Raw genomic sequence first — 23,065 nt, 5'->3', positions numbered from 1 at the left:
GTTCTTAAAAAAATACGCACCTGCATTGTGTTTCCCCCCCCTCTTTTGAAAGCTAGCGCGAATGTTTCTAGAAGGTAGGTGAACATTCATGGCTAGACATGCAAATGTAGCACTGTATGTTTTTTGTGCATCGCAATACTTACGGGTGCATATAACCCAGAGAAATAATCGATTAGTTCAGTGGGGTATTCAACGCTCTACTTACAGTCACGCGCAATCTTAGTCTCTCTAAAGTAGTCTTTCCTTTATTTAAAAGAAAAATTTTCGCGTCAGTGATGGGGACTCATTGAGAAACGACGCAGCAGCGCAGGGTGTTGCGCTGCACGTTTAATGAAAAACACGTGGTCCCCCATTACGTAACAGATAACATCAACGGAACGCTTTCCGTTATCGATAAAAGTTGAATCGTTTGGACAAGGGATTGTATACGCACGGCTTTCGGAGAGACAACATTCCATCCACCGCGATACACGTGCAATGGGGCGGACTTTTCCGATTTTGTAGAACTGTGCAGGGCCGAGAAAACGCCGTCCTTGTCCCTGAATATATTTAGCTTCGTGCTACCAGACATTTTGCGTCATCAATCACCCAAGGGTCCACGGAGTGTGTGACACCGAGTAAGCGTGATAAAATGCCAGGAATAATGTTTGCTATTCGACCAAGGCTTCTGTGACCGTTGGCCCATTGACTTTGAGAACCACGTGATAATGGGCATTCCTGAATGGCGCCGTATCGCATCTCGAGTAATTAAGGCGGAAAGAAAGGTCGTGTCCTTCATTACGACGCTGTCGGTACATAAATTACACACACAAAAAAGAAAAAGACGAGCGTAAGCTTTCTTCAATAGCTTACAGCACGGAAAGGTGCCCTTATTGCTCCTGCGTGACGCGAATGAGTACGTGGCGCACTGACAAGAATACCTGAACACCTTAAAGCTTGCAGAACGGGAGACCTCCGCAAACTGTAAAGTTAACTTGGACCTATTCGACCTTTGTTGACACATTCGCGTTCTTTTTTTAATGCGACGCATTCTTCGCCGAGTCAACCCAGTTATTGGTGTGTATCTCGGCGTTTTCGTGGGCCGATCCCTAAGAGAGTGCAGTCTCAAATAAAGCAGCCAGCCAAATAGAGAGAGAGAGAGAGAGAGAGAGAGAGAGAAATAATACCTCAGTTTATATAGTCATCGTACGTGACTTGCTCCCTAATTAAAATAAGGGCGTTGTGCCCCAAAAGAAAGTGCGTAAAGCTGCATAATTAATCATGACATCACTACGCCTCTTGAGGAGCTGTTTTGCAACAAAGGCCATGCACCCCTTACCCTAGAGATGAGGTCGCGCTTGTCATAGCACGAGGTGCCGCTCGACTACCAGTCCAGGTTGATTCAAATGAATCCCAAAGCTTCAGTCGATAAGTGGTCCAGAATCAGCAAGCAAGGGTGGCTGTAGGAGCAGCAATTGAAGAGTGGCTCTAGGTGAGGCTGGAAGAAACACTTAAAAAAATGTTCATTTTTTTTCCAAAATAGAGCACAATTTGATTTCATTCAACTAAAGTAACATTCCTTATCGATTTTATATATACATGTAGCAAGAAAACTAATATATATATATATATATATATATATATATATATATATATTGTGTGTGTGGGTTTGGTTTAGCTAGATCATTAATAAATACCACTAGTTCAGCGCACGCAAAAAAAAAAGGGGGGGGGGGCGTTCACACCGCTATCATATGCAACGCAATGCAGCTCTTGTAGTGTGCTGAAAAGCGCGCTCGTAAGTTCCAACAGCTGCTATGCTTTCCTCCCCTCACATGTTGCGTTGTTTGCTTGCCAGCGTTTGTCTAAAATCGCGAGGCGTTGTGTTTGCGAGGTGTATTTCATCGTAGGGCAACGGGCTCAGTCAGAAATTTGGAGTTACCACGGCCAGACAATTGTTCATCTCTCAGCTGCCTTTGTTCGGCTGCGCTGGTCGACGGGCTTGACGGTTAGCAATGTCACCAGCACTCAACACCCACAGATTACTTCGGCTCTCAAAAGAAAACGAAAAAAGAAAGAAGAAGAAATACGATGTTCTACGCGTGGTTGTGACTGCGACACCGGTACAACTGGCATTTCGGTGCATCGCTTTCTGTGCTAAATGTTCGAAACAACCTTCGCGTCAAATAGCGAGGCATTTGGCGGGCCTGCTCTAAAGGCAGGCCACCAAAAGAAACTTCGCGCGTTTCTCAACAAAAATGACGTCACTTCCTATTTTAATGGATATGACGTCACTATTTTTTGTCCCACCAGAAGTTTCTCTCGTCACGCAGATGACGCTAAGCCCCATGAACGGTCGATAAACCGCCATGTTTTCAACGTATGTATGCTTCTATGGAAGTGTCGCTGCCAGGTACAGTCGCTCGATTGTTTAACAGTACCGCGCGAGCTTCGAATGGCAGGACGGCCCGTGAACGCCTTCTGAAGGCGCGAAGCGACGCAATCAACACGAGCACGAGAGGTCAGCAAGAAATCAACAAGTACTGGTGATCTGGTCATTCCACACCGCTAGAAGGCGCTCACCGGCCGCCGAGTCTAGGGTGGCGGAGGAGAGAGCGCGCATCGAGGCACGCTAGCCGAGTCGACACTCGCGCGGTACTGTTGAGAGCTTCAGAATAGGGGGCCCCAAACGCTTTAAGGCCCCGCAGAAATAGCGTCGAAGCCACTGCATGCGCGAGACGCAAACTGTGTTTGGGTTTGGTGTCGGGCCCGCTATTTCACTGATTTAGCGGCAGCCCCAAAAGCTTTGCGTCAACAAGCATGGCGACATCCATCGAAGCGACGGTTCTAATCTAGCACCAAACTGGGCTCGAGTTCATAAGCTATATAAGAGAAGTGACATCAGTTGTCGCTGTCACTCAGCTAACGTATGAAGATTGATTCATTACACGTCGCTGATTCCGAATTCGATTGTCGATTTCCTGGCTCGTAGGCCTATCGCGGCTAAACTTGGCTGGTGAAGGTACACAAAGTTGGTCGCTCAAAACTAAGCGCAACTAATTGCTTGCTGCTAATAGAATGACTTCAAAATTGTAATTAAGCAGGAAAACACAAAAGTCAAGGGTACTCTTCTTACCATAAAATGGTACATTTTATTTAATTGTTGACAATAGCTTTTCTTTGACGCCGTGCTGGCGCTGTAAGCGCAAGACGCTATCCGCAAGCGCAAAGCCCTATTCTAATATCTCTTCACTCCTGCGTGACCCAACGCTAACACCCGCAAAGGTATTTGGGGCCCTAAACTTTTAAAGCGCGAATATATATATATATATATATATATATATATATATATATATACACACATCGGCAGATACACACTTACAGCATAGTATACGCACGTCGCAATAACATTAACCATTCGCAGCCGGACACAAATTTTATTCATAAGACCTTCCGCTACGAAAATAAGCATGTCTCCCATTACGTATATGTCGACAAGAGTTGTATCTGCTTAATTTTTTTTTTATATTTACTTCTTTCACGAAACGTGTCCATGCAGGTGACGGTGTCTGTAGGAGGTGCCGGATAATGCTCTTCTCTGAGACGTGCGAGAAATTTTAAAAAATGCTTCAAATTTTCCGAAAGCTGAAGAAAGAAAAGAGATAATAGAAAGTAGGGGATAATAAAACGACCATCGTTAAGGGTGTAAAAACTGCATAACATTACTAATCCTTGAATAATTAGTTGAGCGTTACGGTGATGTTGGAACGAGTCACTTACGGCGATATTAGAATGTTCCATCCATGTACGAGTATTATGGGTGTTTGCTAATCCAGGAAATGATGCGCATCGCATGTTCAATGATATTTTTTCGAAAGGACTCCAGTAGGCTGTGCAGGCGGGCTAGTTGGTTTGAGATGTCTAAGAAAGGCGTACAGAGAGAAGAAAAAAGCAAGAGGAAACAGAGAGATTAACCGGACGAGCGTCAGGTTTGCTACCCTGCACTGTGCACAAGGAAAATGGAGAATAGAAAGATAAAAAGAGTGAAACTGTGAAGATCTGTTTTTTTTATTCAGATATATCACAGGTTTTTATTGGAACATTATGTGAAGGTGGTTATACAAAAAAATGTAAGGTCAATAGCATGGAGCGAATGTTTCTGAGTTTTGGAATACAAGTAATCAGTACATTATTAACACAAACAACAAAAATATGGAATGCACTGTTCATGTTGGCTTAGTATTGATTAGGGCAGCAATGCAGATACGAAAATTTTGTTCAATACGAGTGCTAAAGTAAGACCAGCAAAAGCGAGACCTTTAGTACCAATCAAACATCGTTATACAATGAATAAATATTTCATTAAAAAACGAGATAAGCCATGAAAACAGGACGTTCAATTCCTCCTTGAATGCATCAGGGTTTCGCATATCGACCACTCCATCTGGAAGATCGTTCCAATACGACACAGCACGTGGTAAATCAGATAAATTAAATGCTTTTGTTTGGCCGAGCAGGCGTTGCAAGCTTCGCTGATCACGGAGACGACGAGGAATACGATGGGCATGAGCAAGTTTGACGGCCGTGAATTATTTTATGGAGGCGGCAAATGAGTGAAATGTTTCGACGCGACTCGAAAGACGGAAGTGGCCGTGTCGACTTCATTTCGGCCATGCTTGAGTTTCGTTTGTAATCGCCAACGATGAAACGCATGTTCGCACGATGTTCGCACGGTATTGCATTGCTTCAAGAGACTGGATTAGGTATGCTTGGTAAGGTGACCACATGGATGATGCAAATTCAAATTGAGGACGAGCGAATGCTAGGTAGGCTAGCCTTCCTCTAGTTGACGGTGCACCCCGAAGATTTCGTTTTAAGTAACCAAGCGTACGTGATGCGTTTGCGGCAATTTTTTCGATATGGTTGAACCATGCAAGATAAATCTGGTGTGAGATTGATACCTAGATATTTGTACAAAGACGTTTCATTTACAGAATTATTCTTAAATGAATAGTTAAAGTTGGTGCAATTAAATGTGAAGATAAGTAATTTACATTTATCCGTGTTAAGGGTCATCTTGAAAAATAAGCAACAATTAGTGAACCTCTCAAGGTACTTATGTAGGTTGATGTGGCCATTATCCGAGCAAATTTTACGATAAACTACACAGTCATCCGTGAATAATTTTATTTTTGATGTGATTCCTTATGGTAGGTCGTTGATGAAGAATGAAAACAATAAAGGGCCTATAGCACTTCCCTGCGGAACTCCAGATGTGACGTCGCTTAGCGCGTATGAATGGTTACCCACGACTGTGAACTGCTATCGAGATTATAGGAAATTTCGAATCCACGACGTTGTCAAGAAATTTAGATGAAGACATGATGAATTAGATATTAGACGGCTATGGGCTATGCAATCGAATGCTTTTGAAAAGTCGAGGAATATGTAGTCAATCTGGAAACCTTCGTCCATGTTCTGAACTAGTTCATCAGTGAACTCGATGAGCAATGTCTCGCATGAAAAGCCTTTCCTAAAATCATGCTGCTTTATAAAAAAGAAGCGATTATTTTCTAGAAATTGAGTGATGTTTGAGGCGATAATGTGTTCGAGCATTTTTCATGGAACACTTGTTAGTGATATGGGTCTGTAGTTAGTGACAGAGTGCTTATCCCCGTTTTTAAATATAGGGATTGTTTTTTCTACCTTCCAATCATCTGGCATATCTCACCAGTTGATAAGGAATGTTCGAAAATGTGGCGCAACATGACGCTGGAAATGCTGCCAGTGTTCTTCAGAATTTTCTTGTTAATACCGACAAAGCGGGAAGTAGTCGATATTTTAAGTTTGTTAATTAATAATAAGACTGCTTGAGATCTATTGAGTATCAGTGCCATGTATTGGCAGTTTACCTCGGGAGGCTGCGGCATATTGGAATGGTCTTTGTTAGTAAAAACAGCAGTAAACTATTTATTCAGCATGCTTGAACAGTCCTCAGGTGCGACCGGGTTACCACTGTCGTCTAGCAATGCTGTCATCACGGGTGTTCGGAGGAGCAATCGTGTGCCGAAACTTCCTGGGGTTGTTATTAACAAGAGGAGGCAAATCATGCGAATAGAATCTATTTTTAGCATTACGAATGGCGTTACAGTACTGTCTACCTGTCTTTTTTTTTGTCATGATACTTCGGTGCCGGCACGCTTCGAAATTTTAAAAAGGCGCTTGTTCTTGTTCCTTAGTGTTACAAGTGTCCTGTGGAACCGTGTCTTTCATATGTTAACGCGCAGCGAAATGCTCGGTATATGAGTGCGAGTAAGTTACAACAATTTTTCTTTGTACATAGTCCAGTTGTCATTTAACGCCCCAAGTGAAATGTCTTTCTTTTTTTAGAAAGAATTCGGAAAATGTTCGCAGGCCGTGATTGATGGGGTCAAAGTTAGCTTTATTATATTTAAATGTATATTTTGTAATCACATCGCGTTCGTATGGTAGATGATATGTTGACTGCTAAAAAAGAAAAAAAAAACATTGTAATCTAATCGTTTTCTTTTAAGTTGGCAGGAGGAGTTCAAGCCAGTACCAAGTCGAAGAGATATCCGAAGAGGACTTAGAAAAACGCAAGAGACGCCAAGAAGAAGGCGAAGACGTCTCAGATCCCAACTTGGGAAGAAACCTTGTTCGTCAAGACATATAATAAAACCCTTGTATAGTTATATCCTAAAAATAAATCCCACTGATCACGCCATTTCTCGTAGCTGGTGTGGCACTAGATAGCAGATTACTATTTTATTATTTTCGCTTCATTTTTTTTACTTTCTTTCAACAAAATTTTTAATTTGGCACAAGCCTCAATATTTTATTTTTGATTGGTTTAAGCCTGTTATACTTCGGTGGCAGCTTTTCTTTTATATTCTTTTAATAGCCTCAAAATAATTTTTGTTAATTGTAGCAGGCGCTAATCACTAAATCCGTCTATGCTGGTTATACGACTGACAGTTTCCGGAGCAGATGACACAACTAAATTTAATACGCTTAAATCTCTAGTGGGCGGGTCCACCGACTGAACCAAGGAAAAAGTAAGCGTGAGGTTAGTGAAATGACGACCGTTTCGTGAACATGAGCGCAAGTTTAGCCAGTCAATTTCGGTGTTGTTGAAGGCACTGAAGAGGTGCATATGGGCTTTCGGAAACTTGTTTCTGATTTCTAAAATAATATTGTGCACGTTAGAAACGGGTGTATCTTGGCTGTCGGGCGGTCGGTAGCAGTCGCCAAATACGGTTTTTGACGTTTTATACGTAACGCACACCCATTCTATTTCCATTGAAGTAGTGTTGTATATGATGAAGGATTCAATATGTTTCCTTACAGCAATAAGAAAGCTCCCTCCCTGCTAATCTTTCCTGTCTTTACTGAAAATACTAAAGTTGTCGTAGTCGGGCAGGATCTTTTCAGCAGCAATTTCGAAACGTAACCATGGTTTCGGTTAGTAACAGGATATTGCAGTCGCTGTTTTCAACATATGAGGTATCTTGTGAAATACGCTACCTATGTTTCTGAATGACAAGTGCAAGTTCTCGGTCAGTTCTGTTTTTATTTAAGTAGGAACGATTAGTGTGCACACCACTCGGTTTTTTTACGCGCTAGCTATTGCGGGCACTGCGTGATAGTGTCGTTTGTCGCATCGTACGTATAGATACAATTATCTAACAGCAGTTTATCAACTTTAAGCTTGAACGACGTGCTTCTTGCTTACTCCAAGCATAATTTTTTTTACGTGCAAGAATTGTTTGAATCGAAAAATCCTCCCGTACTGCGAACTGGGTGCCTTTTAATTTGTGGCCCTTGTCTAGAATGTGTCGTTTGTCCTTAAAAAAAAAAAAACGTAAATTTGACAATGATTGGTCGACGTTTCTCTATCCGGTATTTTCCTAAGTGGTGTGCTCGTCCTATCTTGGCAGGATCAATTGCTATGTCGAGGTGTTCCGAGCACATTTCATCGGCGTAAAGGGGCAAATACATCCGAGGAAGAACGAAGGATGAACAATGCGCTAGTGAAATGTAAATTCAATATCTAATAAATGAGTATCGCAGTTTCAGTGTTAAAGACACATTAAAGAGCCATGATAAGTTAGGCTCTCTCAGTCGACCACAGCTCTGCAATAGGAGAAGGGCCACTGCGAGAGCAAGTTTGGCAAGCAGAATGGACGCAGAAGCCAAAGACAAGTGGCTACGACACTTCTTAAGTCCTAAAAGCTAACCCAGAATGTGACAAAATTTTGTCCCTCCAAAACGGGCCAAATACGAACAATAATTTGAAATCCGTGACGTCACATTCACGTACCCGCGCTACAAGATTTTGGGGCAGGTTTGCGAAAGAAAGGGAAGCTTCTTCGTTTTCTTTAACGACGATCAACATTTTCCCTCAAAATGAAGGTCGAAAAAGTGGCTGATGTAGTGCTGCTGTTTAGTGTCCCTTTATCCCGTAAACCTTCCCGCGCAAGATGTTTAGCGCTTTCTCCCTGCTCATTCAAGTGCAATCACGGCAGCAGCATGTCTACGTGGTGGTTTCGAATGTGCCGAGGACGGTAAAAAGCTAAAAAAGTATAGGTTAACTTATAGGCAACGCTGCCGTATGGTTTTCTCGCAGAAGTAAGCTGTGGGCACCAGAAAACTCATTAGTATACCAACAAAGAAGCGCCTATTGAGCGCCAGTTTAAGCTGGCAAGCTTCGCCTCATTGACTTTCACTTTGGTGGTGTGGTTCGACACAGAAGAGCGCGTCATTCGGAACAGAAAGCAGTGACAAGCGGTGACAAAAACCACTCGAAAAGATTATTAGTACTTGGAAACGTCACTAATATTGCTCTCTTAATTGATGATTAATTAAACGGCGATGATGAATTAATGTACGATTATTTGTTTGATTGGTCGATTCGATGGCAGTAGAAGTTTTGGAAACTTGTATCATTGGCTTTCGAACAACATATTATTTTCAAATGAACATAAAGAGATCGCATATGAGACAGAAAGAGAGAGAAACGGGGCAATCGCCAACGCTGCCTCGTTTTGCGTTTGCATCAGAGGAATAGTCGCCATAAAACAGTGGCTGTTGCTAGTTGAGAACCCACAAGGTGTTCTTTGTCTCTGATATTCTGTAGATAGAAAGAGAGAGAGAAAGTGCAAAGAACGGTATAGGGAAGGCAACCAGACGCACGTCCAGATTGTTGCCTTATGCAGTGGGAAAGTGGCTAAGGGATGAAGAGAAAGGGAAGAGAAAGAACACAGAGGGTGGCGCGCGTCGGCCAAAGGTACATCGAAGTTCTAGCAGTCGCTCACTGAGGTCTGTAGACTTCAGGAAGGAGAGTGACCAGATTATTATCTGACTCAAAAAATACAACACGAGAAACTTCGTTTTGTGCAGCATTTTCGCTTACATTACAGTGCTTCGAAGGAGTTGAGCCAAACGAAGTCAGCTCGACGAATTAACTCTCTGTGTAGCGTGTCCTATACCTTGTGTCACGTGTCAGTAAGCATTGTTTTACGACATCCATCTAATGACACTTACGCTGAACGACTCTGGAGCTGAAAATTACGCCGAGTTGTGGCCGTGTGATACGGGCCTCACACATACAGACACAGCATGGCGTGCGACATGTATCCTGCTCCGCGTGTATGTACTTGATCTTTTAACACCACTGTCTAACACGATAAGAGGTTAGGATCATCGTCATCTGGCCGAGGAACAACTGGACAAACTGAATTTTCGCACCAGTCGATGGCATAAATGATTAACATCTTGGTCTTTTCGTTATACATGTTTTAAGGGTAATTCGTATACTAATATACTTAGGAATGGCTCGTTTACCAGCGCTAGGTTTGCCTCCTGCTTTCTTTGTCGCTCGGCGCTGTCCTAGTGTTGGCGCAGATAACAGGAAGGTCGCATATGCGCTGAGTCAACTGAATTATGCATCTGACAGCCAGCCGGTAAAACGAACCAGAATACGAAGCAAGAAATAGAAATACTGGATTCTGCTGTGAAACGACGAAAAACTTATACCCCCGTTTTGTATTAACTTTCATTTCCTATTCTTGATTTATTTAGCTACATTAGGCTTCAACAGGGTTCCTTTGTGCTTATCCGTCACATCTTGCCATTCTCCCGTTAGTGGGTGTAAGTGCCATAGTTTTGAATGCAAGAACGTCAACAACAACAGCAACAACTCCTGTACTGACTGGTTTTTCTAGTTTCATGAAGCCACCTGCTTTCTTGCACTAGCGAAGCTAGCTTCCGTGTTTCATTTCATCTGAGAGTGGAAAGTATGGGTCGAAAGCAGTTAGCCTTGAAGTGCTTTAAGGCTGAAGGAAAGCGTGAAAAGATGCAACATGCTTAGGCGCACTTTCTTGTTTTTAAATTACAGATAAGTCGTGCCAGCTTGGATTCGACGCCGTGAAAACTTTGCACTGTACGCAGCAGATCATGTAAATGCGAAGAATAGAATGCGCGCAAGGAAAGAAAAAGAAAATCTTCGTTATGCGCCTCGAATCGTAGTAGTACGCAACGAGCTGTCCGTGTACAAACAAACACAAGGGGAGGCGTGCAGTTCGAGACAGCAAAGTTATGCATCTCAGGTGGTCGAAAATAAAACCAGAGGATGTTTGATCTCGGCGACGAGTGCTGTAGCCCAGTAGTCTATACACACCTTAGTCTTGTGATCTAGACATTTGATGGGGCGCAACACTTCAAAAGTCAGACACTAAACCACCAACATGGGATGATGTCGGCGGTGCATGTAGCCATGTTCACGTTTCGATATACAACAACACAAACGACGCTTGGCGCCGGTATTGTGGCGCATGCCGCACAAGTGAGCCGCCAGTTAATCGGAAGATCCGGCACAGCGTGAAAAGTCGCGACCCACTGTCTGCCTGATAACTGTGCCAATAATAAAAAAAAGTCGTAAGACGGCGACTGCGTACCCACAAGTTTTAATTCCTCCAGCATTTTAGATAGTGCTTTAATACGAAACTGCTATACAAGCGAAGCAGCTCCGCGAAAGGGGAATGATGAACTTACCTCAGCAACCATACTATAATTGTTCATCAGTTACTATTTTTATTTACTTTTCTTTTGTGGTACGTATTATGGCGTACACGACAATTGGGCAAACGAAGTGACATTTCAATTAGTATGAGTGCTTTGCTGAAGACGTGTGCTCGCGATCAATAAAAGTATACATTTTTCGGTGCTTTAATCCTAATGTTCTTAAAAGAATCACGCCCCAAGCATTCAAAATGAACTCACTCTATGTGTCTTCCCTCGCGCATGGCAAGGTAGACGCAGTCACTCTCTGCGCACAACGTGAGATCGCAGGTTCGCTATCTCGTCAGAGGGGCTGTGCTGCGGCATCCTTTAAACGCACAATCAAAAATCATCGGTTAAGATTTCGCTTTACATTGAGAGGGCCCGTAGGGAACATAAGTTAGCCCACAGCCCATCACTGTTGCGTCTCTCATGTCCGGGGACGCGGAGGCCCCTCAAACGTAGACATCTAGTCCAAGTGCAGATCGAGGCCTTGAATGATTGCGGCATAAGCTCACAATATGGAGCGCTGCCAGTGGTCTAGGCCCAGCACTGAGTCAACAATCGCTCACAGTGGCCTATGTGGAGGAACTCATTGGAATCGCTTTCAAGTCGCGAGTGAAATCAGGTCACACAGCGACCCTCCACGCGAAGGCCGTCCGACTACTTTCCTAGCCAACGCGACGCTATTCAATCTTGTCATCTTTGCGTGCACGCAGAAATCTGCTCGCGCATCGCTTGAGCCAAAGAGCTACATACAGTTGGATACGGCGTTCACTGGACGCTCGCGAGCACCAGTGAACGCTGAATGGGCGCAATTGAATACATGCACCAATAATGGTAATTATTGAATATCGCTCATTTGTGTAGAGAGTTCTATTCTTGTGCCGGGAGATGGAAATCTGTGTGCTGTCAAACATGACTTCACTCACGGTCATCTAAAATGGCCCACTTGCATTTTACTAATGTGGTGGCATTGGGGATGGTGATCTCGGGATTGAATAGCTAGAAGTGGCCACAAGGCTGATGAAACGTGTGGGGCTAATTACACTCATCCGTATATAGGGAGCCATGTACGTGTCCTGTGATAAATTCGTCAATTATTTAACAGTGAATATTGTCAAGTGGAACGTGTTCCTTCCACGCTATTCGTTGAACAGTTGTGGTCACCACGACCGCAGGAACATATTGCCCAAAGCTGATCATCACCATCCACGCTTCTACGTATCAGCTTAAGGCTAACGAAGAAAATACAAAGAAAACAATACTCTGCGCTAATGGGCAAGGGCCAAAGGCGACATTTTTTTCCCTAACTTGACAGCGTGACGAATATCTAAGTAAAGAAAGAGTTATTTAGAGCCTATGCCGAAATATATGCACCTTTAGACAGTCAGAGATTCATTGGTATAAACGTTGCCGTTATGCTGTGTCTCAGAAGCCTTTAGGCAGCTTTGTAAGTTCAAGTCCAGCCTCCCTTGCAATCTAGGCAATCTCGTTAAATTCTTTCCTGGGGCTCCAGTCCTTAGCGATCGTTCTCTCTTCTTATGTAACGGTACATTGCATTGCCTCACTGGAGGTAACAACCATGATCGACTAGACGCAGCGTCGTTGAAAATGCGGCGGCATCAAAGTGGATAATGATGATTACTCTGGCACGAAAGTAAATGCGCTAACGAGTCAAAGAGAAGAACAAAGAAAGGGACAGGTGGTTCAATTAATATTTTCAGGAGACAAACATGCTCCTTCATTGGGCTGTATAATTCCTGTTGTACGCAAGCGTTCCTGCGCCTCGATGGAAAGCAAAGTTAATCCCGAAGGCTTAGTAGACTGCCGGATCCTCGGTACTCATTTGCTGCTCGCGCTCGGCTGCACGAGCCTGTTCTTGTGCCCGGACTGCAGCATCGGCACGGCGTAGACGAGCTCGTTTCCGGTTCTGGTCGCGGCGCTGCTGATCAAAAGCTGCCTGCTCCCCAGGAGTACGTATGACACGTGGACGTATGACACGTGCGACGGAGAGCAACGACGTCACTACTGATGCAGCCAAATCCCGCGCCTTTCAGTCTCCTGTTTTTTTTTTCGCTCATGCGCATGGGGTTGCGCTGCAGGAGTTTTCGGCCTACAGGCGGCAGATGGATGGACGAATCGCCTAGCCCATATACAGCTTCGCTGCAAAAAATATTGTCATGCACTATTTTTATTTCATGTTTCAATTTTTGCCTTTCGCCATACGAATTCGTTATTTGTTGTTGGCATGGTATGCGGGGAGACGTAGCCCCTCCGATATTGGCTGGCTACTCACTGCTTCGTAAGGAATATGTACAACGCATTGCACTTTTACGGTATATGTATCTCATTGAAATAAATTCACGCACAACGACACCATCACGAGCTGCGAAAACATGTAAAACAAAACACTGTGCGAATGCAACATGTGCAGAGTGTCCACATTTCTGGCTAAAACATGGAGTTACGCGCACCTCTACTTACGGCATAAGTTTAAGCGCGAACAATTCGAAAACGAGTGGAATATTGATGCGCTCTCAGGTTCGTGCGAGTTTGTAACCGTGAATTAATTTGAGTTCGAGAACGTACGTCTGGGACTGTGCCACGCTTATAGAAACTGGATACGGAATGATTGCCTGCCGGACTTCGATTTATAACTGTGTGTACCTCTAACAGTTGTTTCTATTGTTTTTCTCGCGTTCGCGTCTCAATCCACGCTGATGGCAAACGTGAAATATGCACTCGTTGACCATTCGCAGTTATTATTCATTCATGATGTTCGGATATCAAGTACTTCGGTCGCCTATTTCCCGGACTGAACCGAAAGAGTAACAAAGAGTAAAATTATTTGTTGCTAATGCAACACAGTTCGCCCCCTACACTTCGTGTGTTTCCTCTCCTTGCTGTTCCTCTTCGAGATATAGTGACCGCATCGATGTATTTGTCGAAGGTGGCGACTGAGAAAGCTCGCAAGTGAAAATAAAAAAGGGAAATAAATACGCTATAGGTGTGCCGATTGACCCGATAGTCGCAATAGACCGGGGGAAAAATAATAGTGTGTGTGAAAAACGCGCCGTTCATTGGCCGCCAGTGCTCGTTATTTCCTCTGTGGCCTGTTGTTTGCGCTTCTCCCTCTTCATTTCCCAGAAGCTCCGCTGCTGCGCTACGCGCCAACCGCTTCGACCTCCTCGCTGAAGCGGGAGAACAGTGACACGACGCCGCGCTTGCGAAAAACCCTTGCGTGGCGATGAATAAATTTGATGCGTTGCGACAAAGGCTTTCTCACGGTGCTCAACGCGCAATGTCTTTATAGAAGAGCGTGAATTACAGTTCAGTGCACTTTTCTTATTTTCCTCTATCTTTCTCCTTCGGCATGCCCGTTGCACTACGCAGCTTTCCCTTTCGAAATTCATGTATCATAATAATATACGCCTTCTCGCATTTCTTTTTTGACTTCGGACAAATTACGTAAGATTGTCTCGTGGAAAATATATAGCGCAAGTCAGCGACTGAAGCTGGGTTGCTTGAAGTGAAGAACACTATTTACTCACGCAAAAAAAAAGTTACTGTGCTCAGTTGGGATATATGAGCATAGTGTCCAAATTATCTCGCCACTTCATTAAGTTGTATTTCAGTTAAAAATATTGAAACTGTGTGTTTGAAACCACGGTAAGTGCTGAAGTCATGCTCATTCACACACACACACACAAAAAAAAAAATTGAGATCACGCACCAGTTCAAGTACATTGAGATTTCGGTTAATATTCCCCCCAAAACCAACCCAGGGCACAGCTAAGTGCATGGGACACGCTGCGGTAACTCATTGGCTGTGGTGCCCTGGCTTCCATAGGTCAGCAAAGTGATTATTATTATTATTATTATTATTATTATTATTATTATTATTATTATTATTATTATTATTATTATTATTATTATTATTATTATTATTATTTGTTTTGAAAACATATATAGATTTGCCAGGAAAGGGAAAGTGAGGAGCAGGCTGGCAACTGCCATCAGTAGGGGCACAACGCCTGCCTACTCTTCAGAAAGGAGGGGACAGAAACATGGAAATGGAAGATAGGAAGGCGAGGAGGGAAGAGGAAAGGAAGAGCAACGGGCAAATCTAAGGGAATAAAGTAGAACACAAAGTACAAGTCACACACAGTAGCGCCGGTTACTGAAGGTCACGCTACTACAGAATGTTAAATAGAAGAAATAGTGACTGGGCTACAAACGAGAACCTAAGTTAGTGAATTCTAGAAAAGTAAGTAGAGCGCGATGAGCTTCATCGCGGCGAGACGCAGAACCACTGGGGTACAAACATTCGTCGAGCGTCGTGCACCGCAGGCCATGGAGATGATCCACCCTCACTAATGACATGCGCTGCGCACTGAAAGCGGGACACTCGAACATCAGGCGCTGAAGTGTTGCAACAATAGCAAGACGTACACGATGGAGGGGCCACATGTCCATGTCTGTGTCAGCACTTGTGTCTCGTCCTTGTTACTTTGTGATTGCATGTGTTTGCGCTGTTGCAATTTTTATGTCTGTATAAACGTTCGCACACGTTCAGACAGCCAACCCTCAGCTTGAGTAGGTGCACTCTAGCTCGACGAAACAAGCCTCGACCGCGAACACGGGGCGGGAACGTTCCATTTGCGACGCGCTGATTTGGATGCTGCTTGAGTAGGTGGCCACGAATCAGCAGACGAGCGTCACCAAGCTTGCACAAAATTTCAGGGCAGACACAGTTGTTATAAGCACAAGTTGAAGTCAGCCGATCAGCCTCTTCCTTTCCGGCGATTATGACGTGTGAAGGTATCCATTGAGCAACAAAAGATACCCCACGTGATGAAATTTTGTTTGCAGAGTCAGTAATGCTGCGCACAACTGGGCAATCAATCTGATTTCATTGTAACCGGCTAAGGGCACTGCGGGAGTCCGTAAAGATGGCAATCTTCGATGCAGTTAACTCCTCTTGCACGTATTTCAGTGCAACATTAATCGCTGCTAGCTCCGCAGTTTGGGGAATATCGCTGGATGGGGTATATGAAATATACGTCCTACATGAGTCGAAGGGCAGAAAAAAGCTGCAGAGGGGCCTTGACCGTCGCTGTTTACAGATGCATCTGTGAATATTTGAAGATACTCTGGAAATCTTTCGAACATGTGAGACTGAGCCAATTGGAATATTGCCGAAACAGGCATATATCAGACTTTTGTGTATGTCAGGGATTGTGAGGTAAATGGGGAATACGTGCTTCGTGATATCTTTTGGAAGCGGAGGCGTAACTGAAGGAGCATGTTCAGAAATGTCAGTGATATTCATAAATAATGCCGCCATATTTCCCATCAGAGATAACGGGCAGTGAGTGTGAAATGAGTGTAGAACGAGCATGAGTCAGTGTACTCGTGTGCTGAGTATGCGAAGCAATGTCTGCTTCCAAGCACGAGTTCATTTACCGGCCGCAGTGGCCACAGTGACCGCACTTCGATATAGTTCCGATATGCGATAACGTTCGTGCACCGCGCTCAGAAAGGACGTTGAAAAACTGCGAAGTGTCACAATATTGATACTGACCACCTGCACTATATATATATATATATATATATATGTATATATATATATATATATATATATATATATATATATATATATATGGCATATGCGGCATGTTTCACAGCCCCTGTGCTACCTCGGAGCGTTACACCCCACCAGTGAAAACCTAAGTAGGAAGACAAAGTATGTGGACCATAACAATGTATTTTCTTTAACATGCGGATATATAGGACTACTTGAGCTGAACGATTATTTCAACAGTTCGATTCAGCTTTAGCTGGGACAATATCACTTCTGCCTGTTACATTGCTCACGCGTCCAAGTTGTAAGTTGCGAAAGTATTCGTGCAACCACATTGTTTCTATTATGAAAAGCACGCGTCGAACCTAAAGAAGAAAAGACACGGGACTCTATACATTTATTCGCAATAGAAGCGATGTAATTTACTGGAATCAGCACGGATACACTCTGATAGATTTCCGCTCAGTGATCAGTGATCAGGCTCTGCAGACGTGAATACGGTTATCGCGCGGACGTCGGCCGATATACGCACCGTCGGAGGGCCCAATCGGCATAGCTGCGACCGAGATTGCTCCTGTTTTTTTTTTCACTCTCTCTCTTTCTCCCCAGGCTCTCAGTCTATATTGTAGCAACTATCAACCCCCCTGCGAAGTGGTTTCCGCCGCGCTATCTGTCAGGGCGTCTGCATTCATCTGACAAAAGCGGGTTTAGTAAATTATTCCAGCTAAGATTTGCTTATCGCGTTAAAGAAACACTAAAGAGCACTACCAAATCTGTTTAGACTGCAAAAAAAAAACATTTTAAAAGGCCTGTCTTAGCTGATTTTGTGAGAAATGCTCATTGAGAATGCAGAAGGTCAAGGTTACCCACGTATTTTTCTCTTTAATTTCGGGCGGAAACCTTAGTACGTCTGTGTGCAGCCACGGATTGCAAAGTATGTTCCCGCATTTTGGCCATTCTGGCGTAGGAAATGTTATCGAAACTTACTATGGCGGGGAGTCTTCTGGATAATTTGGGTTGTGTACAGTCGTTCACTGATAAACAACCGGACAGATCCTGACTTGATATTACTCTATGCTAGGCTATATGAATCATATTGTACAGATATGAGCACTATAGTACCAAGGTAAAAACAAGTAAGATAGAAGAAAAGCTCACTTCTAGCTATTTTATTTTCGTGTGTCGCATCTATTTTTATACATTTGTCAAGCAAAAAAAAAAAAAAAGCCGTTGACTTCGTTAAGGTTAAGCGGAGCGAAAAATTCGAAACGTATTCCGTCATAATATTTTCTAGCGGTTTGTATATCATGCAGAAATGGCTGTACGAATCCGACTGGCAGATGCGTACGAACAAGGTAACACGAATAATGTTTAAACAATAGCAGTAACGGGGTGCACCCAGCCATGCAGTGCGAAAATTGCGCTTGTCAATCATTCCTTCGACTTATCAAGAATTAAGATTGAAGGCAAGTGTACACAGATGAAAGCGCTCGTGAAATCATGGAATAGTTCTATATGTAACGCTCAGAAACCACATGCAGCATTGCGCGAGTCAGAAGACTATATGTTTGCATGGCAATAAGACAATGTGCCACTTTATCTGAATGAAGATTTCTTTTATTTTTTTTTACACAAATGTATAAAAGTTGATGCCAGGCTACAAAATAAAATAGTCAGGATCGAGCGCTTGATTTGTCTATGTGTGCCTAGCTTGGTCCTCGCCTTCACTTCGCGTTAACTATACTTTTTCACCCTTCTATGCGACTGCGCCTGTTACCTGATCGCCACCGATATGAGGAAACAGTGCTGTGTCGCTTAAGCATAGGCGTTGCATTCACTAATGCGTGCTCCCACTTGATTGAGTGATTCGACGTCCATGCGGTAACTACCCGTCCTTCACATTCGAGTTCGTTATCGGGCTTACCACTGCCTCCTCTCATGATAAGAGAGGCCGTTTTTCTATCAGGAGCGTGAGTTATACTAATGCCGCTCGAGTTATTCTTTTTAAGCGTCAAGCTGCTTTGCGGAGAGATCGCCGAGCCGGGCTCAGCAAGCCCTAATGCGCCAGGAAGTTTTACTTCGTCCGACCAACTTGCGAGGTTTCGTCGGCGGTTCTCCGGTGACGACAAAGATGCGGGCACATTGTTACCGCGCTTTGTTGCCCCGTGTAGACGCAGACTCACGCCGCGATTTGGTCACGACGGAAAAACAAGTTCGCCTAAGCGTATTGCGCCCATACTTGTACACGTTACAGGTGGCAGCGAAACATTGAAGGAATCCAGACGAAAACCGTGGGAAACGGTGACGGATGTGTCTTGCACCTTGAAAAGTGCGTGCGACCGAAGGCCGGTTAAGCGAGCCAAGTGTCGTCGCAATGTCAGAGTCACTGGGGTGAAAGGAGATCGTTCGGCGCGGCGACGCTTCTCGCGCACGCGAGTCATACATGATTCCGTGCGTGAAATCAACAAATTATGTGCTTGAGCGTTGTGGAGAAAGCCATACGTGAGGCCGATGACCGACAGCGAGCAAATTAGAAATCAATAGAATACTCCTCAGAAAACGAACACTGAAAAATTCCACAATGAGTTTCCTTTTCCTTTATTCGCTCTTTTTTTTTTCTCTCTTCAAACCGAGAGCAGTTCTTGCCATTTGAAGGAGAAGAGTTGCTCTATATAAAGCGTTGTACTCAAAGCTTGGATATATGTCATGATTGACAACGAGGGGACAGCATTACGAGCATTAAGCCGGTCCTCTGATTTCGCCTGCTCAGCGTCCTTCCCTGTTGCTACGAAAACTGTTCCTTTGAAGTCGTATGTTGCACTTCTTGGTTGGTGCCAGTTCTCTCGCGTCATTTATGGCGTTTTCAAATTTTAAATGTCTTGTTTTCGCCCCCAAGTCACGCATTTATGAATCTACCAACAACGCTACGCGTGATGTTTGAGGTCGCGGAAAAATACTATTCAGCTCCTTCGGTGTGACTCTCCTCGATGCAGCATACACAGAGAGAAAAAGAGGAAGAGATGAAATAACGGAAAGGCAGGGAAGCTTAACCAGAACATAAATACGGTTTGCCCTATATGTACATCACACTAAACAGAAATAATTCTAGATGGGAGCGAATGCTTCCTCGCCTATAGTACGTTCGCGAATGAGAGTATAATATATACTACATTCATATAGAGTTTTACTTAATTTCATCTCTCATACGACATCTTATAGCGTTTAAATTGGAGTAAATATTACTTCATTTCTTGCAGGAGATTTTTAGGTATTCAAATTTGATTGAATATTACTTAATTTCTTGAGCAAAACGAGAACAAGGTGAAAGCGGAGCCAACGTTTCGACAAGTCCACTTGTCGAAACGTTGGCTCCGGCTTTCACCGTGTTCTCGTTTTGCTCTTCGTCTTGAATTTCCATCTCCCGCCTTCACCCTGTTTCCCCTGGATTCATTTCTTGATGTAGTTTCAAAGTCTTCAAACCAGAATGAATATTACTTCACTACTTACAAGCGTATTTAGGGGTTTCATATGGAGCAAATATTAACTGATTTCTTGAAAAGGTTTCAGAGGTGTTACAAGGGGAGTAAATACTATTTCCTTTCTGAAAAGAGTTTCTCAAGACCCGGGTACATTATTTATACAATTTTCCTGCAATGAAATGAAGGCATCACTTTCGTCGCAGTGGCTGGAGGACACTTATTATTGACAGGTGCAATCTTTTGTACCGGTAACAACTTTTAGAGTAGCCTATATTACTTCCAACGTTTCTAGTTATATTTGCTAGATGTTGGTTTTAGTTATAAAATGAACTAAATTATGGGGTCTTGCGTGCCAAAATCACTTTCTAATTATGAGGAGCGCCGTATAGTGGGGCACTCGGGGAATTTGGACCTACTGGGGTTCGTTAAAGTGCACCTAAATCTAAGTACAGCGGTGTTTTCGCATTTCGCCCCCATCGAAATGCGGCCGCCGAGACCGGGATTCGATCCCGCGACCTCGTGCTTAGCAGCCCAACACCATAGCCACTAAGCAACCACGGCGGGTGGTTTTAGTTATAATACTGACACTGAAATCAATATAGAATTGAATTATATTGGGAGAATTTATGTTTGAAGTTCATTTCTCTTGCCTGCTTACAGGAACAGGAGCAGAGGCTAAAGGCTACATAGCCTGACAAAAGGCCTCTACTCCTATTACAGTTCGGCATGCAGGCGGATATACATGACAATATTGCACCTCTGAGCATTTAATTCTCCCTACGCTGTTACGTTGGACAGACGGCGAGGAGAATTACTAGGGAGTTTTAGTATTGCTTACGTTGCGTACGCAAAGATCGCTACGTTCTGCAAAGTGCGCGTCTGCAGAACGCAACACAAACGGTACGTTATGCGTATGCGGCCGCCGCGTGCGCACGCATCCGATTGTTGCGCGCGCACGTGGGGAGGCTCGCGTGCTGCTTTCGCGGTTCTCGTTTGTTCGGGAGAGCGTGAGACAAGAGTTTCGCAATATGGTGGCGTCAAAGGCGACTAGCGGAAGGCTGTGGCCTATGATTTGGCTTTGCTGCGTGAAGTGAACGCGCAGAACCCATTCCAGGATCCTGCACGGTGGGAATCCATAGCAAAAAATATGAACTTGGTCTTTGAGGAAGTGTTCAGTGTGCGCTGTTTGTGGGAGAAGCTCGACGTCCTGTTGGCGCAGTTCGGCGCAAATGACCGTGCCAGCCTCGGAAAGTGAGTATTCAGTTTTATTTTTCTCGATATGATACGTTTATTGCATCCGTATTAAATGTAGCAACTTTTAAAGGCCTAAATATAGTTCGACGTAGCGGGAACGCACGCACAGGTTATGTCACGCTGGCGAGAACAACAGCGTCTATAGTTCGACCGATGCTTCGACGAACTGGCGGAGGCGGCCAACGCGCTCCGACGCGCCCGGCGTCTAACGACGCTCGCCCGCTTACGTACAGTCAACAGCAAAAGATTACGGGGTGCGGTTTCCCCTTTAAATGTGAATTCATGCACTGTTAAGGCATGACACTTCGTATTTATTGAATCACTGTGTAGGTGGCGAAGGCTACTACATGCTGGGACATTAAATTTGGCGCTGTGTGACCACGCTTCGCGAGAATTCAGCTTCTTGGCAGACCCTGCGTCCCGTAAACTTTTGCGGTTGACTGTACGTAGGCATTTCGCAGTACTAAAAGCACTGACGTTAAACGCGCTGCTACGTTCCGCAAACCGCTTGCGTGCTGCGTAGGTATCGTCATGGGTGCACCGTGTGCAGCCGCAGACGTCAGATGTACTGTACGCTGAAGTTTGACAACACTTGGGCACAAGAAACATCTAAGAAAAAAAGTAGATTATTGGTACTAGTCCCCCCCTCCCCCCCCCCCAAAAAAAAGGCAGTAACTGTGGTAGCAGCCCTTATATCGCATCCCGTGAAAAGGAATTCGATTATCTGAGTCAGAGAGTGGGAGTGGCGCATTTGCTTGATGAGCATTGATGAATGAAGTACGTGCTCTTACATTGAGTATTTTTGCGAATGTTTTGCCGAGTGTTTGAGCCTTCTCACGCTTATTGTGAACCATTTCGAGTAAAATCAGGTGATATCCAGCGTCCGTCTTATTTACTCGCGTTTCTTCGTCCATTAATTTAGCGCTAGTAATGCATGCGATCCACCATTCCCGTAGCCAAGTCTTCTAGCTTTTCTCGATAAACTTGGGTTGAGACTAAAGATTGCAGAAGCGTTTGTCCTACGGTTCTCCCTTCGGTAATCTGTGCCATCAGTGCTTTGTCTATACAGAACCAAACAGCCTAGTTGTTAATCTGACTTAGTTTACAGCGTACTACTTTACGAAGTCAACTAGACACACAAGGCTGGTACATGCGCTGCCTGGGGCATTGTAAAGCAACTCCGTTTATTAGCCACAGCTTCAACTATAGGGTGAGGTGCGTTTCTGCAATTATTTTCTTTTCCCTGCGACAGCACTTAGAAGCTCGAAAGTTGGCTTACTGCGTCCGTCTTTCCGGTCTTTCCGTTATCACGCAGTCGACGATGGCCGTCGTCGTCATGATTATCGCGTGATCTTCACCAGGTCACCTCCTCATCCTCAGCCTTGCCAGACAAGGGGGAAAAATTGCTAATTCAACGCGTATACTTATACGACGCGAAACTTCAGTGAAGCGTCTAATTAAATGCCATACAACGAAACGCCATGCGTCCAAATGTCGTTATTTTGATTCTACGCAACCTGTAATCTCCTGCAAAGATTATGCCCGGCAGGTTAAGACTTTATTTCCATGCTATCTTTATGTTTATGCACTACATCGCTCACAAGCTACGCCGATAGGAAAACACCAAATTATATAGATGGGTGAAAAGTGTGAGACGTCTAATAGTAATAATAATAATAATAATAAT

At 44.1% G+C, this 23,065-nt stretch overlaps 1 protein-coding gene across 2 annotated transcripts in view; it reads right to left on the bottom strand.

Annotated features, from left to right (window-relative positions):
- The window catches only part of LOC142579308 (acyl-CoA Delta-9 desaturase-like), a 162,068-nt gene that overhangs the window by 130,338 nt on the left and 8,665 nt on the right, over window positions 1–23,065 (bottom strand). The window contains exon 1 of one of the 2 annotated variants that reach the window (XM_075689402.1): window positions 1,319–1,453. The exons of the other annotated variant lie outside the window; for it this stretch is intronic. The gene's annotated coding sequence lies outside the window, so the exon portion shown is untranslated. Of the gene's footprint in view, window positions 1–1,318; window positions 1,454–23,065 lie in introns of those variants that run through there. 2 annotated transcript variants of the gene reach the window in all.

The sequence above is a fragment of the Dermacentor variabilis genome, chromosome 1 (genome assembly GCF_050947875.1).
Source record: "Dermacentor variabilis isolate Ectoservices chromosome 1, ASM5094787v1, whole genome shotgun sequence".
Taxonomy (NCBI): Eukaryota; Metazoa; Arthropoda; class Arachnida; order Ixodida; family Ixodidae; genus Dermacentor; species Dermacentor variabilis.
Note: the sequence above shows the minus strand (reverse complement) of the source record. Positions and strands in the feature narration are given on the sequence as shown.